Below are 12,473 nucleotides of genomic sequence, written 5' to 3' on the forward strand. Positions count from 1 at the left end.
TGGAGAACTATACTGCACCTAATGTGGGGAACTATACTGCACCTAATGTGGGGAACTATATGGCACCTAATGTTGTGGAACTATACTGCACCTAATGTGGGGAACTATATGGCACCTAATGTGGGGGAACTATACTGCACTTAATGTGGGGAACTATATGGCACCTAATGTGGGGGAACTATACTGCACCTAATGTGGGGAACTATATGGCACTTAATGTGGGGAAACTGTACTGCACCTAATGTGGGGAACTATACTGCACCTAATGTGGGGATTATACTGCACCTAATGTGGGGAGCTATATTGCACCTAATGTGGGGAACTATACTGCCAACCTAATGTGGGGGAACTATACTGCACCTACTGTGGGGAGCTATACTGCACCTAATGTGGGGGAACTATACTGCATCTGATTAAGGGGGACATGGGACTGATTAAGGGGGCAGGGGAATGATTAAATATTTAAAAAAAAAGTTTTGTTACAAAGATTTTTTTCCTCTTTGTGTATGTTTATGGGGTAATGGGGGGGGGGGGGGGGGATTGGGCGCCACAAGGTTAGCTCGCACAGGGCACCTGAGCACCTAAGGTCGGCCCTGTATGAGAGACATACTGGGGGAAAAAAAACATAAAATCACATTGTCTGATTTGTAAAGAATTTTTTTTTTGCAAATTATGGTGGAAAATAAGTTTTTGGTCACCTACAAACAAGCAAGATTTCTGGCTCTCACAGACCTGTAACTTCTGCTTTAAGAGTCTCCTCTGTCCTCCACTCGTTACCTGTATAAATGACACCTGTTTGAACTTGTTATCAGTATAAAAGACACCTGTCCACAACCTCAAACAGTCACACTCCAAACTCCACTATGGCCAAAACCAAAGAGCTGTGGAAGGACACCAGAAACAAAATTGCAGACCTGCACCAGGCTGGGAAGACTGAATCTGCAATAGACAAGCAGCTTGGTGTGAAGAAATCAACTGTGGGCACAATTATTAGAAAATGAAAGACATACAAGACAACTGATAATCTCCCTCGATCTGGGGCTCCACGCAAGATATCACCCCGTGGTGTCAAAATGATCACAAGAACGGTCACCAAAAATACCAGAACCACATGGGGGGACCTAGTGAATGACCTGCAGAGAGCTGGGACCAAAGTAAAAAAGGCTACCATCAGTAACACACTATGCCGCCAGGGACTCAAATCATGCAGTGCCAGACGTGTTCCCCTGCCTAAGCCAGTACATGTCCGGGCCTTTCTGAAGTTTGCTAGAGAGCATATGGAAGATCCAGAAGAGTATTGGGAGAATGGTCAGATGAAACCAAAGTAGAACTTTTTGGTAAAAACTCAACTTATCATGTTTGGGGGAGAAAGAATGCTGATTTGCATCCAAAGAACACCATACCTATTGTGAAGCATGGGGGTGGAAACATCATGCTTTGGGGCTGTTTTCCTGCAAGGGACCAGGACGACTAATACATGTAAAGGAAAGAACGAATGGGGCTATGTATCGTGAGATTTTGAATGAAAACCTCCTTCCATCAGCAAGGGCATTGAAGATGAAATGTAGCTGGGTCTTTTAGCATGGCAATGATCCCAAACACACCACCGGGGCAACGAAGCAGTGGCTTTGTAAGAAGCATTTCAAGGTCCTGGAGTGGCCTAGCCAGTTTTCGTGTTGGCCAGTGACATCCCCAAAACATCACTGCTCTAGAGGAGATCTGCATGGAGGAATGGGCCAAAACACCAGCAACAGTGTGTGAAAACCTTGTGAAGACTTACAGAAAACGTTTGACCTCTGTCATTGCCAACAAAGGGTATATAAAAAAGTATTGAGATTAACTTTTGTTATTGACCAAATACTTATTTTCTACCATAATTTGCAAATGAATTCTTAAAAAATAAGACAATGTGATTTTATGGATTTTTTTTTCTCATTATGTCTCTCATAGTTGAAGGGGTATTCCAGGATTTTTTTTTTATTTGACTATGCTACAGCGGCTGTAAAGTTAGTGTAGTTCATAATATAGTGTCTGTACCTGTGTGTGACGGTTTTCTCACAATTCTTATGTGATTTTCACCCCAATATTTATTTTTAACAGCATACAAAATGACTGTTGTCTCAGATTTTTCCCAGGTTGCAGTGCGGTCGAGACCTGACCTCACTAGTCAGCTGATGACAGGGAGCCTGTCTGCTTCAATGGGAGGAGTGATTGCTTGGTGGGAGAGAGATCAATCTGCAACTAATGCAACAGCTGTAGGCACCCTGATTGAAAACCACAGGTCTTTTGAATGGATTCAGCTCACTTATGTTTCAATGGGTAGGGTGGCTGATGTGTGGGAGGGAGGAAAATGGAATTAGAGGATTTGTAGGCAAAAAAGAAAACTCAAACAGGAAATACCAGTTCACAAAAAGCTAGCCACAGTGTTATGGTAATCTCACAACATAGCCATTTAGCCCCAAGACAAGCGCAGATACTTCCTAAGCATGTCCATTACTGTCTGGCAAGTACGTACTAAAATCACCTTATGGTGGAGAACCTCTTTGAGGTATACCTATGATGAACATTACAGGCCTCTCTCATCTTTTTAAGTGGGAGAACTTGCACAATTGGTGGCTGACTAAATACGTTTTTGCCTCACTGTATCTGTGGGTATGTAGATTATAGTGCTTTTTTAGACAGCAACTCACAAATGACGTCTTCTCTAATCAGCATTGTTCCCTTTTCTTCTCCATCTGGTCCAGGCCATCATGACAATTTTTTTTACATGGGTGACAGAGGGGTGTACATGGGTGGCAGAGGGGTGTAGAAGAGTGTACATGGGTGGCAGAGGGGTGTAGAAGAGTGTACATGGGTGACAGGGGGTGTAGAGGAGTGTACATGGGTGGCAAAGGGGTGTACATGGGTGACAGAGAGGTGTAGAGGAGTGTACATGGGTGACAGAAAGGTGTAGAGGAGTGTACATGGGTTGCAGAGGGGTGTAGAGGAGTGTACATGGGGGACAGAGGGGTGTAGAAGAGTGTACATGGGTGACAGGGGGCATGGAGGGTGACAGAGGGGTTTAGGAGGTGATAGAGGGGTGTACATGGGTGACAGGAGTGTAGAGGGGTGTACATGGGTGACAGGGGGATGTAGAGAAGTGTACATGGGTGGCAGAGGAGTGTGGAGGAGTGCACATGGGTGGCGGAGGAGTGTAAAGCAGTGTACATGGGTGACAGAGTGGTTTAGAAGAGTGTACATGGGTGACAGGGGTGACAGAGGGGTGTAGGGGTGATAGAGGGGTGTACATGGGTGACAGAGGGGTGTTGGGGGTGTAGAGGAGTGTACATGGATTACAGAAGTGTAAAGGGGTGTACATGGGTAACAGAGGGGTGTAGAGAAGTGTACATTGGTGGCATAGGGGTGTGGAGGAGTGTACATGGGTGGCAGAGTAGTGTAGAGGAGTGTACATGGGTGAAAATGGGGTGTAGAAGAGTATACTTGGGTGACAGGGGGGTGTAGGGGGTGACAGAGGGGTGTAGGGGTGATAGAGGGGTGTACATGGGTGACAGAGGGGTGTTGGGGGTGTAGCGGAGTGTACATGGGTAACAGAGGAGTGTAGAGGGGTGTACATGGGTGACAGATGGGTGTAGAAGAGTGTACATAGGTGGCAGAGGGGTGTAGAGGAGTGTACATGGGTGACAGAGGGGTGTAGAGGAGTGTACATGGCGGACAGAGGGGTGTAGAAGAGTGTACATGGGTGACAGGGGGCGCAGGGGTGACAGAGGGGTTTAGGGGTGATAGAGGGGTGTACATGGGTGACAGAGGGGTGTTGGGGGTGTAGAGGAGTGTACATAGGTGACAGGAGTGTAGAGTGGTGTACATGGGTGACAGAGGGGTGTAGAGGAGTGTACATGGGTGGCAGAGGGATTTAGAAGAGTGTACATGGGTGACAGGGGGGCGTAGGGGTGACAGAGGGGTGTAGGGGGTGATAGAGGGGTGTACATGGATGACAGAGGGGTGTTGAAGGTGTAGAGGAGTGTACATGGGTGACAGGAGTATACATGGGTAACAGGAGTGTAGAGGAGTGTACATGGGTGACAGAGGGGTTTAGGGGGTGATAGAGTGGTGTACATGGGTGACAGAGGGGTGTTGGGGGTGTAGAGGAGTGTACATGGGTGACAGGAGTGTAGAGAGGTTTACATGGGTGACAGAGGGGTGTAGAGAAGTGTAGAGGAATGTACATGGGTGACAGAGGGGTGTAGAGGAGTGCACATGGGTGACAGAGGGGTGTAGAGGAGTGTACATGGCATAGAGAGGGGTGTAGAAGAGTGTACATGGGTGACAGGGGGGCACAGGGGGTGACAGAGGGGTTTAGGGGGTGATAGAGGGGTGTACATGGGTGACAGAGGGGTGTTGGGGGTGTAGAGGAGTGTACATAGGTGACAGGAGTGTAGAGGGGCGTACTTGTGTGGCAGAGGGTTGTATAGGAGGGTACATGGGTGGCAGAGGGGTTTAGGGGAGTGTACATGGGTGACAGAGGGGTGTAGAGGAGTGTACATGAGTGGCAGAGTGGTTTAGAAGAGTGTACATGGGTGACAGGGGGTGTAGGGGGTGAAAGAGGGGTGTAGGGGTGATAGAGGGGTGTACATGTGTGACAGAGGGGTGTTGGGGGTGTAGAGGAGTGTACATGGGTGACAGGAGTGTAGAGAGGTTTACATGGGTGACAGAGGGGTGTTGGGGGTGTAGAGGAGTGTACATAGGTGACAGGAGTGTAGAGGGGCGTACATGTGTGGCAGAGGGTTGTATAGGAGGGTACATGGGTGGCAGAGGGGTTTAGGGGAGTGTACATGGGTGACAGAGGGGTGTAGAGGAGTGTACATGAGTGGCAGAGTGGTTTAGAAGAGTGTACATGGGTGAAAGGGGGTGTAGGGGGTGAAAGAGGGGTGTAGGGGTGATAAAGGGGTGTACATGGGTGACAGAGGGGTGTTGGGGGTGTAGAGGAGTGTACATGGGTGACAGGAGTGTAGAGGGGTGTACATGGGTAACAGAGGGGTGTAGAGAAGTGTACATGGGTGGCAGAGGGGTGTGGAGGAGTGTACATGGGTGGCAGAGTAGTGTAGAGGAGTGTACAAGGGTGACAAAGTGGTGTAGAAGAGTATACATGGGTGACAGGGGGGTGTAGGGGGTGACAGAGGGGTGTAGGGGTGATAGAGGGGTGCACATGGGTGACAGAGGGGTGTTGGGGGTGTAGTGGAGTGTACATGGGTAACAGGAGTGTAGAGGGGTGTACATGGGTGACAGATGGGTGTAAAAGAGTGTACATGAGTGGCAGAGGGGTGTAGAGGAGTGTACATGGGTGACAGAGGGGTGTAGAGGAGTGTACATGGTGGACAGGGGGGTGTAGAAGAGTGTACATGGGTGACAGGGGGCGCAGGGGGTCACAGAGGGGTTTAGGGGGTGATAGAGGGGTGTACATGGGTGACAGAGGGGTGTTGGGGGTGTAGTGGAGTGTACATGGGTAACAGAGGAGTGTAGAGGGGTGTATATGGGTGACAGATGGGTGTAGAAGAGTGTACATAGGTGGCAGAGGGGTGTAGAGGAGTGTACATGGGTGACAGAGGGGTGTAGAGGAGTGTACATGGCGGACAGAGGGGTGTAGAAGAGTGTACATGGGTGACAGGGGGCGCAGGGGTGACAGAGGGGTTTAGGGGTGATAGAGGGGTGTACATGGGTGACAGAGGGGTGTTGGGGGTGTAGAGGAGTGTACATAGGTGACAGGAGTGTAGAGTGGTGTACATGGGTGACAGAGGGGTGTAGAGGAGTGTACATGGGTGGCAGAGGGATTTAGAAGAGGGTACATGGGTGACAGGGGGGCGTAGGGGTGACAGAGGAGTGTAGGGGGTGATAGAGGGGTGTACATGGGTGACAGAGGGGTGTTGAAGATGTAGAGGAGTGTACATGGGTGACAGGAGTATACATGGGTAACAGGAGTGTAGAGGAGTGTACATGGGTGACAGAGGGGTTTAGGGGGTGATAGAGTGGTGTACATGGGTGACAGAGGGGTGTTGGGGGTGTAGAGGAGTGTACATGGGTGACAGGAGTGTAGAGAGGTTTACATGGGTGACAGAGGGGTGTAGAGAAGTGTAGAGGAATGTACATGGGTGACAGAGGGGTGTAGAGGAGTGTACATGGGTGACAGAGGGGTGTAGAGGAGTGTAGAAGAGTGTACATGGGTGACAGGGGGGCGCAGGGGGTGACAGAGGGGTTTAGGGGGTGATAGAGGGGTGTACATGGGTGACAGAGGGGTGTTGGGGGTGTAGAGGAGTGTACATAGGTGACAGGAGTGTAGAGGGGCGTACATGTGTGGCAGAGGGTTGTATAGGAGGGTACATGGGTGGCAGAGGGGTTTAGGGGAGTGTACATGGGTGACAGAGGGGTGTAGAGGAGTGTACATGAGTGGCAGAGTGGTTTAGAAGAGTGTACATGGGTGAAAGGGGGTGTAGGGGGTGAAAGAGGGGTGTAGGGGTGATAGAGGGGTGTACATGGGTGACAGAGGGGTGTTGGGGGTGTAGAGGAGTGTACATGGGTGACAGGAGTGTAGAGGGGTGTACATGGGTAACAGAGGGGTGTAGAGAAGTGTACATGGGTGGCAGAGGGGTGTGGAGGAGTGTACATGGGTGGCAGAGTAGTGTAGAGGAGTGTACAAGGGTGACAAAGTGGTGTAGAAGAGTATACATGGGTGACAGGGGGGTGTAGGGGGTGACAGAGGGGTGTAGGGGTGATAGAGGGGTGCACATGGGTGACAGAGGGGTGTTGGGGGTGTAGTGGAGTGTACATGGGTAACAGGAGTGTAGAGGGGTGTACATGGGTGACAGATGGGTGTAAAAGAGTGTACATGAGTGGCAGAGGGGTGTAGAGGAGTGTACATGGGTGACAGAGGGGTGTAGAGGAGTGTACATGGTGGACAGGGGGTGTAGAAGAGTGTACATGGGTGACAGGGGGCGCAGGGGGTGACAGAGGGGTTTAGGGGGTGATAGAGGGGTGTACATGGGTGACAGAGGGGTGTAGAGGAGTGCACATGGGTGGCAGAGGGATTTAGAAGAGTGTACATGGGTGACAGGGGGCGTAGGGGGTTACAGAGGGGTGTAGGGGGTGATAGAGGGGTGTTGAAGGTGTAGAGGAGTGTACATGGGTAACAGGAGTGTAGAGGAGTATACATGGGTGACAGACGAGTTTAGGGGGTGATAGAGGGGTGTACATGGGTGACAGGAGTGTAGAGAGGTTTACATGGGTGACAGAGGGATGTAGAGAAGTGTAGAGCAGTGTACATGGGTGGCTGAAGGTTGTAGAGGAGTGTACATGGGTGGCAGAGGGGTGTAGAGGAGTGTACATGGGTGACAGAGGGGTGTAGAGGAGTGTACATGGCATAGAGAGGGGTGTAGAAGAGTGTACATGGGTGACAAGGGGGCGCAGGGGGTGACAGAAGGGTTTAGGGGGTGATAGAGGGGTGTACATGGGTGACAGAGGGGTGTTGGGGGTGTAGAGGAGTGTACATAGGTGACAGGAGTGTAGAGTGGTGTACATGAGTGGCAGAGGGTTGTACAGGAGGGTACATGGGTGGCAGAGGGGTGTAGGGGAGTGTACATGGGTGACAGAGGGGTGTAGAGGAGTGTACATGGGTTACAGAGGGGTGTAGAGGAGTGTACATGGCGGACAGAGGGGTGTAGAAGAGTGTACATGGGTGACAGGGGGCGCAGGGGGTGACAGAGGGGTTTAGGGGGTCATAGAGGGGTGTACATGGGTGACAGAGGGGTGTAGAGGAGTGTAAATGGGTGGCAGAGGGATTTAGAAGAGTGTACATGGGTTACAGGGGGCGTAGGGGGTTACAGAGGGGTGTAGGGGGTGATAGAGGGGTGTTGAAGGTGTAGAGGAGTGTACATGGGTAACAGGAGTGTAGAGGAGTATACATGGGTGACAGAGGAGTTTAGGGGGTGATAGAGGGGGGTACATGGGTGACAGGAGTGTATAGAGGTTTACATGGGTGACAGAGGGATGTAGAGAAGTGTAGAGGAGTGTACATGGGTGGCAGAGGGTTGTAGAGGAGTGCACATGGGTGGCAGAGGGGTGAAGAGGAGTGTACATGGGTGACAGAGGGGTGTAGAGGAGTGTACAAGGGTGACAGAGGGTGTAGAGGAGTGTACATGGCATAGAGAGGGGTGTAGAAGAGTGTACATGGGTGACAGGGGGGCGCAGGGGGTGACAGAGGGGTTTAGGGGGTGATAGAGGGGTGTACATGGGTGACAGAGGGGTGTTGGGGGTGTAGAGGAGTGTACATAGGTGACAGGAGTGTAGAGTGGTGTACATGAGTGGCAGAGGGTTGTACAGGAGGGTACATGGGTGGCAGAGGGGTGTAGAGGAGTGTACATGGCGGACAGAGGGGTGTAGAAGAGTGTACATGGGTGACAGGGGGCGCAGGGGGTGACAGAGGGGTTTAGGCGGTGATAAAGGGGTGTACATGAGTGACAGAGGGGTGTTGGGGGTGTAGAGGAGTGTACATAGGTGAAAGGAGTGTAGAGGAGTGTACATGGGTGACAGATGGGTGTAGAGGAGTGTACATGGGTGGCAGAGGGATGTAGAAGAGTGTACATGGGTGACAGGGGGCGTAGGGGGTGACAGAGGGGTGTAGGGGGTGATAGATGGGTGTACATGGGTGACAGAGGGGTGTTGAGGGTGTAGAGGAGTGTACATGGATGACAGGAGTGTACATGGGTAACAGAAGTGTAGAGGGGTTTACATGGGTGACAGAGGGGTGTAGAGAAGTGTACATGGGTGGCAGAGGGGTGTGGAGGAGTGTACATGGGTGACAGGGGGTGTAGAGGGGTGTACATGGGTGACAGATGGGTGTAGAAGAGTGTACATGGGTGGCAGAGGGTTGTAGAGGAGTGTACATGGGTGGCAGAGGGGTGTAGGGGAGTGTACATGGGTGGCAGAGGGGTGACAGGTGGGTGTAGAAGAGTGTACATGGGTGACAGGGGGCGTAGGGGGTGACAGAGGGGTGGAGAGGCGTGACAAGGTGGTAACAAAGGGGTGGACAGGGGTGACAAGGGGGTAACAAAGGGGTGGACAGGGGTGACAAAGGGACAGAGGGGTGAATAGGGGGTGGACATGGGTAACGAGGATGTGGTCAGAGGGGTGGACAATGGAGGGTTAATATGGGTGACAGGGGAATGGACAGGGGTGACAGAGGGGTGGATGGGGGGGTGGCCAAGGTGGACATGGATGACAGGAGGGTGGACGTGGGAGACAAGGGGTCAGAGGGGTGGACAAGGGGGTAAAAGAGGTATGGACAGGAGTGACAGAGAGGGGTGGACTGGGGTGACAAAGGGACAGAGGGGTGAATAGGGGGTGGACATGGGTGACAGGGGGTAGACATGGGGGGGCGGGGGTTAGACAGGGTTGAGAAGGGGTAACAGAGGGGTGGAAAAAGTACAGTATCTTAAGCAAGCCGACATGGGAATCCGGCGCAGCTTGCAGTTCCACGGCACGGGTATCCGGCGCAGCTTGCAGTTTCACAGCATCTTCCCCTTTTCGGTGTAGCAGGACACCATTTTCGTCTCACTGCATTGCAGGGAGGAGGGGGACGCTGAGAGACGCTGTGCGCAAGCAGGCTTCCCTTCTCCCTTGCGGCACTGTAAATCTCAGGCACAGAGGTCGGGGCGGGAAATAAATAAAAAATAATAATAATTCACGGCAAAATCCCGGGGGGGGAAATCACTGTTCTTGGCGTAAAGGCCAAACATCACCTGCATTTATATATATTTACTTAAGAGACTACATTAAGGCTTGTCCAGCACCGAGGCTTGTGATTACTATGAATCTTAAAGGAAATCTGTCAGCTGTTTTTGCTGCTAATAGTGGGTTTACATTGCCATCGGGCTCAGCTAAAGGTAGCTTTGTCAGCAATTTTTTTAAAACTGTGTTAGTTTAGTGGAGAAAAATAGTGCATGCCCTATATTTTTCTTCCAGACGGACCACATTTAATTCAGTGGAATTCTTCATAATCCAGTTGTGGAGTCAGTTGTGCTCTGACCTGTTTTGGGGCCGTTCAGTGCAAAAAGAGCCAGACAGACCCAGAACAGGATGGAGCACAACGGCAATGTGAACCTAGCCTAAGAACTGTAGACACAATTGGGTTGCTGTTAGGATCTAAAATCAACCTGTATCTTTCCTGAAGATGATGGTAGTTGCCAAACTTCTCCTCCTCGCTTACCTTTACCTTCCAGTCTCTCTTTTATTGATTTACAGGGAGCAAGAACGTGTGACTACCGGGACCCCAAAGGATCTCCAGAGAGAGGATCCAGAGTGTCCACATTTGAGCATACACACTGCCACTACATTCAACTCTAGGGGACTGACAGAGACTAGTGTAGTACTCCTCTTCAGCAGATCCATAGATTTTGAGTGGAGTAGCAGCACACATGCTAAGCTTCCACTGCATTCCAATGGGGGCTCGACACCCTCATGTACATGATTGGTGCAGGTCCCAGTGGTTGGACCCCCAGCAATTGTGTAGTTATCACCAACCTTGTGTATGGGAGATACAGTGGGGCAAAAAAGTATGTAGTCAGCCAACAATTGTGCAAGTTTTCCCACTTAAAAAGATGAGAGAAGCCTGTAATTTTCATCATAGGTATACCGCAACTATGAGAGACATAATGAGAAAATAATAACCATAAAATCACATTGTCTGATTTTGAAAGAATTTATTATGGTGGAAAATAAGTATTTGGTCAATGGCAATGACAGAGGTCAAACGTTTTCTGTAAGTCTTCACAAGGTTTTCACAAACTATTGCTGGTATTTTGGCCCATTCCTCCATGCATATCTCCTCTAGAGCAGTGATGTTTTGGGGCTGTCGCTGGGCAACACGGACTTTCAACTCCCTCCAAAAGGTTTTCTATGGGATTGAGATCTGGAGACAGGCTAGGCCACTCCAGGACCTTGAAATGCTTCTTACAAAGCCACTCCTTCATTGCCCGAGTGGTGTGTTTGGGATCATTGTCATGCTAAAAGACCCAGCCAAGTTTCATCTTCAATTGCTGATGGAAGGAAGTTTTCACTCAAACTCTTACAATACATGGCCCCATTCATTCTTTCCTTTACACGGATCAGTCGTCCTGGTGCCTTAGTAGAAAAACAGCCCCAAAGCATGATGGTTCCACCCCCATGCTTCACAGTAGGTATTGTGTTCTTCGGATGCAACTCAGCATTCTTTCTTCTCCAAACACGACGAGTTGAGTTTTTACCAAGATTTTCTACTTCGGTTTCATCGGACCATATGACATTCTCCCAATCCTCTTCTGGATCATCCAAATGCTCTCTAGCAAACTTCAGATGGGCCCGGACATGTACTGGCTTAAGCAGGGGGACACGTCTGGCACTGCATTATTTGAGTGTAGTGTGTTACTGATGGTGGCGGTGTAGTGTGTTACTGATGGTAGCCTTTGTTACTTTGGTCCAAGCTCTCTGCAGGTCATTCACTAGGTCCCTCTTGTGTGGTTCTGGGATTTGTGCTCACTGTTCTTGTGATCATTTTGACAGAACAGGGTGAGATCTTGCGTGGAGCCCCAGATCGAGGGAGATTACCAGTTGTCTTGTATGTCTTCCTTTTTCTAATAATTGCACCCACAGTTGATTTCTTCACACCAAGCTGCTTGCCTATTGCAGATTCAGTCTTCCCAGCCTGGTGCAGGTCTACAATTTTGTTTCTGTTGTCCTCTGACAGCTCTTTGGTCTTGGCCATAGTGGAGTTTGGAGTGTGACTGTTTGAGATTGTGGACAGGTGTCTTTTATACTGATAACAAGTTCAAACTGGTGCCTTTAATACAGGTAACGAGTGAAGGACAGAGGAGACCTTACAGGTCTGTGGGAGCCAGAAATCTTGCTTGTTTGTAGGTGACAAAATATTTATTTTCCACAATAATTTGCAAATAAATTCTTTAAAAATCAGACAATGTTATTCTATGGATTTTTTTTTCTCATTATGTCTCTCATAGTTGAGGTATACCTATGATGAAAATGACAGGCCTCTCCCATCTTTTTAAGTGGGAGAACTTAAACAATTGGTAGCTGACTAAATTTTTTGCCCCACTGTAAATGGTGTATGTGGTCCAATATTAATCATTAGCAGTATTTTTTACATTATTTTGATTGTTTGCTGTATGTAGCTTTGCTTAAGCCCTGTAAGATGGTATTGTGTGGCTCTCCTACTTAGGCATAATACAATATAGTATTTTTGCTATATAGTGGTGGCATATTTGTTATTTAGCCACTATTGATACTCTTATCTGGGCATTTGCCTCAAACAACAGTGATGAATACAGTTCAGGATTTTAGTACAGTGTGTAACTCAGGATTAGAGTGATGTAATATATTTACATAGTTTATTAACTTTTTATACAACTGTAAAGCCATGGAAATAGTCTGCCCAC

The sequence above is a fragment of the Hyla sarda genome, chromosome 6 (assembly GCF_029499605.1).
Source record: "Hyla sarda isolate aHylSar1 chromosome 6, aHylSar1.hap1, whole genome shotgun sequence".
Lineage (NCBI taxonomy): Eukaryota > Metazoa > Chordata > Amphibia > Anura > Hylidae > Hyla > Hyla sarda.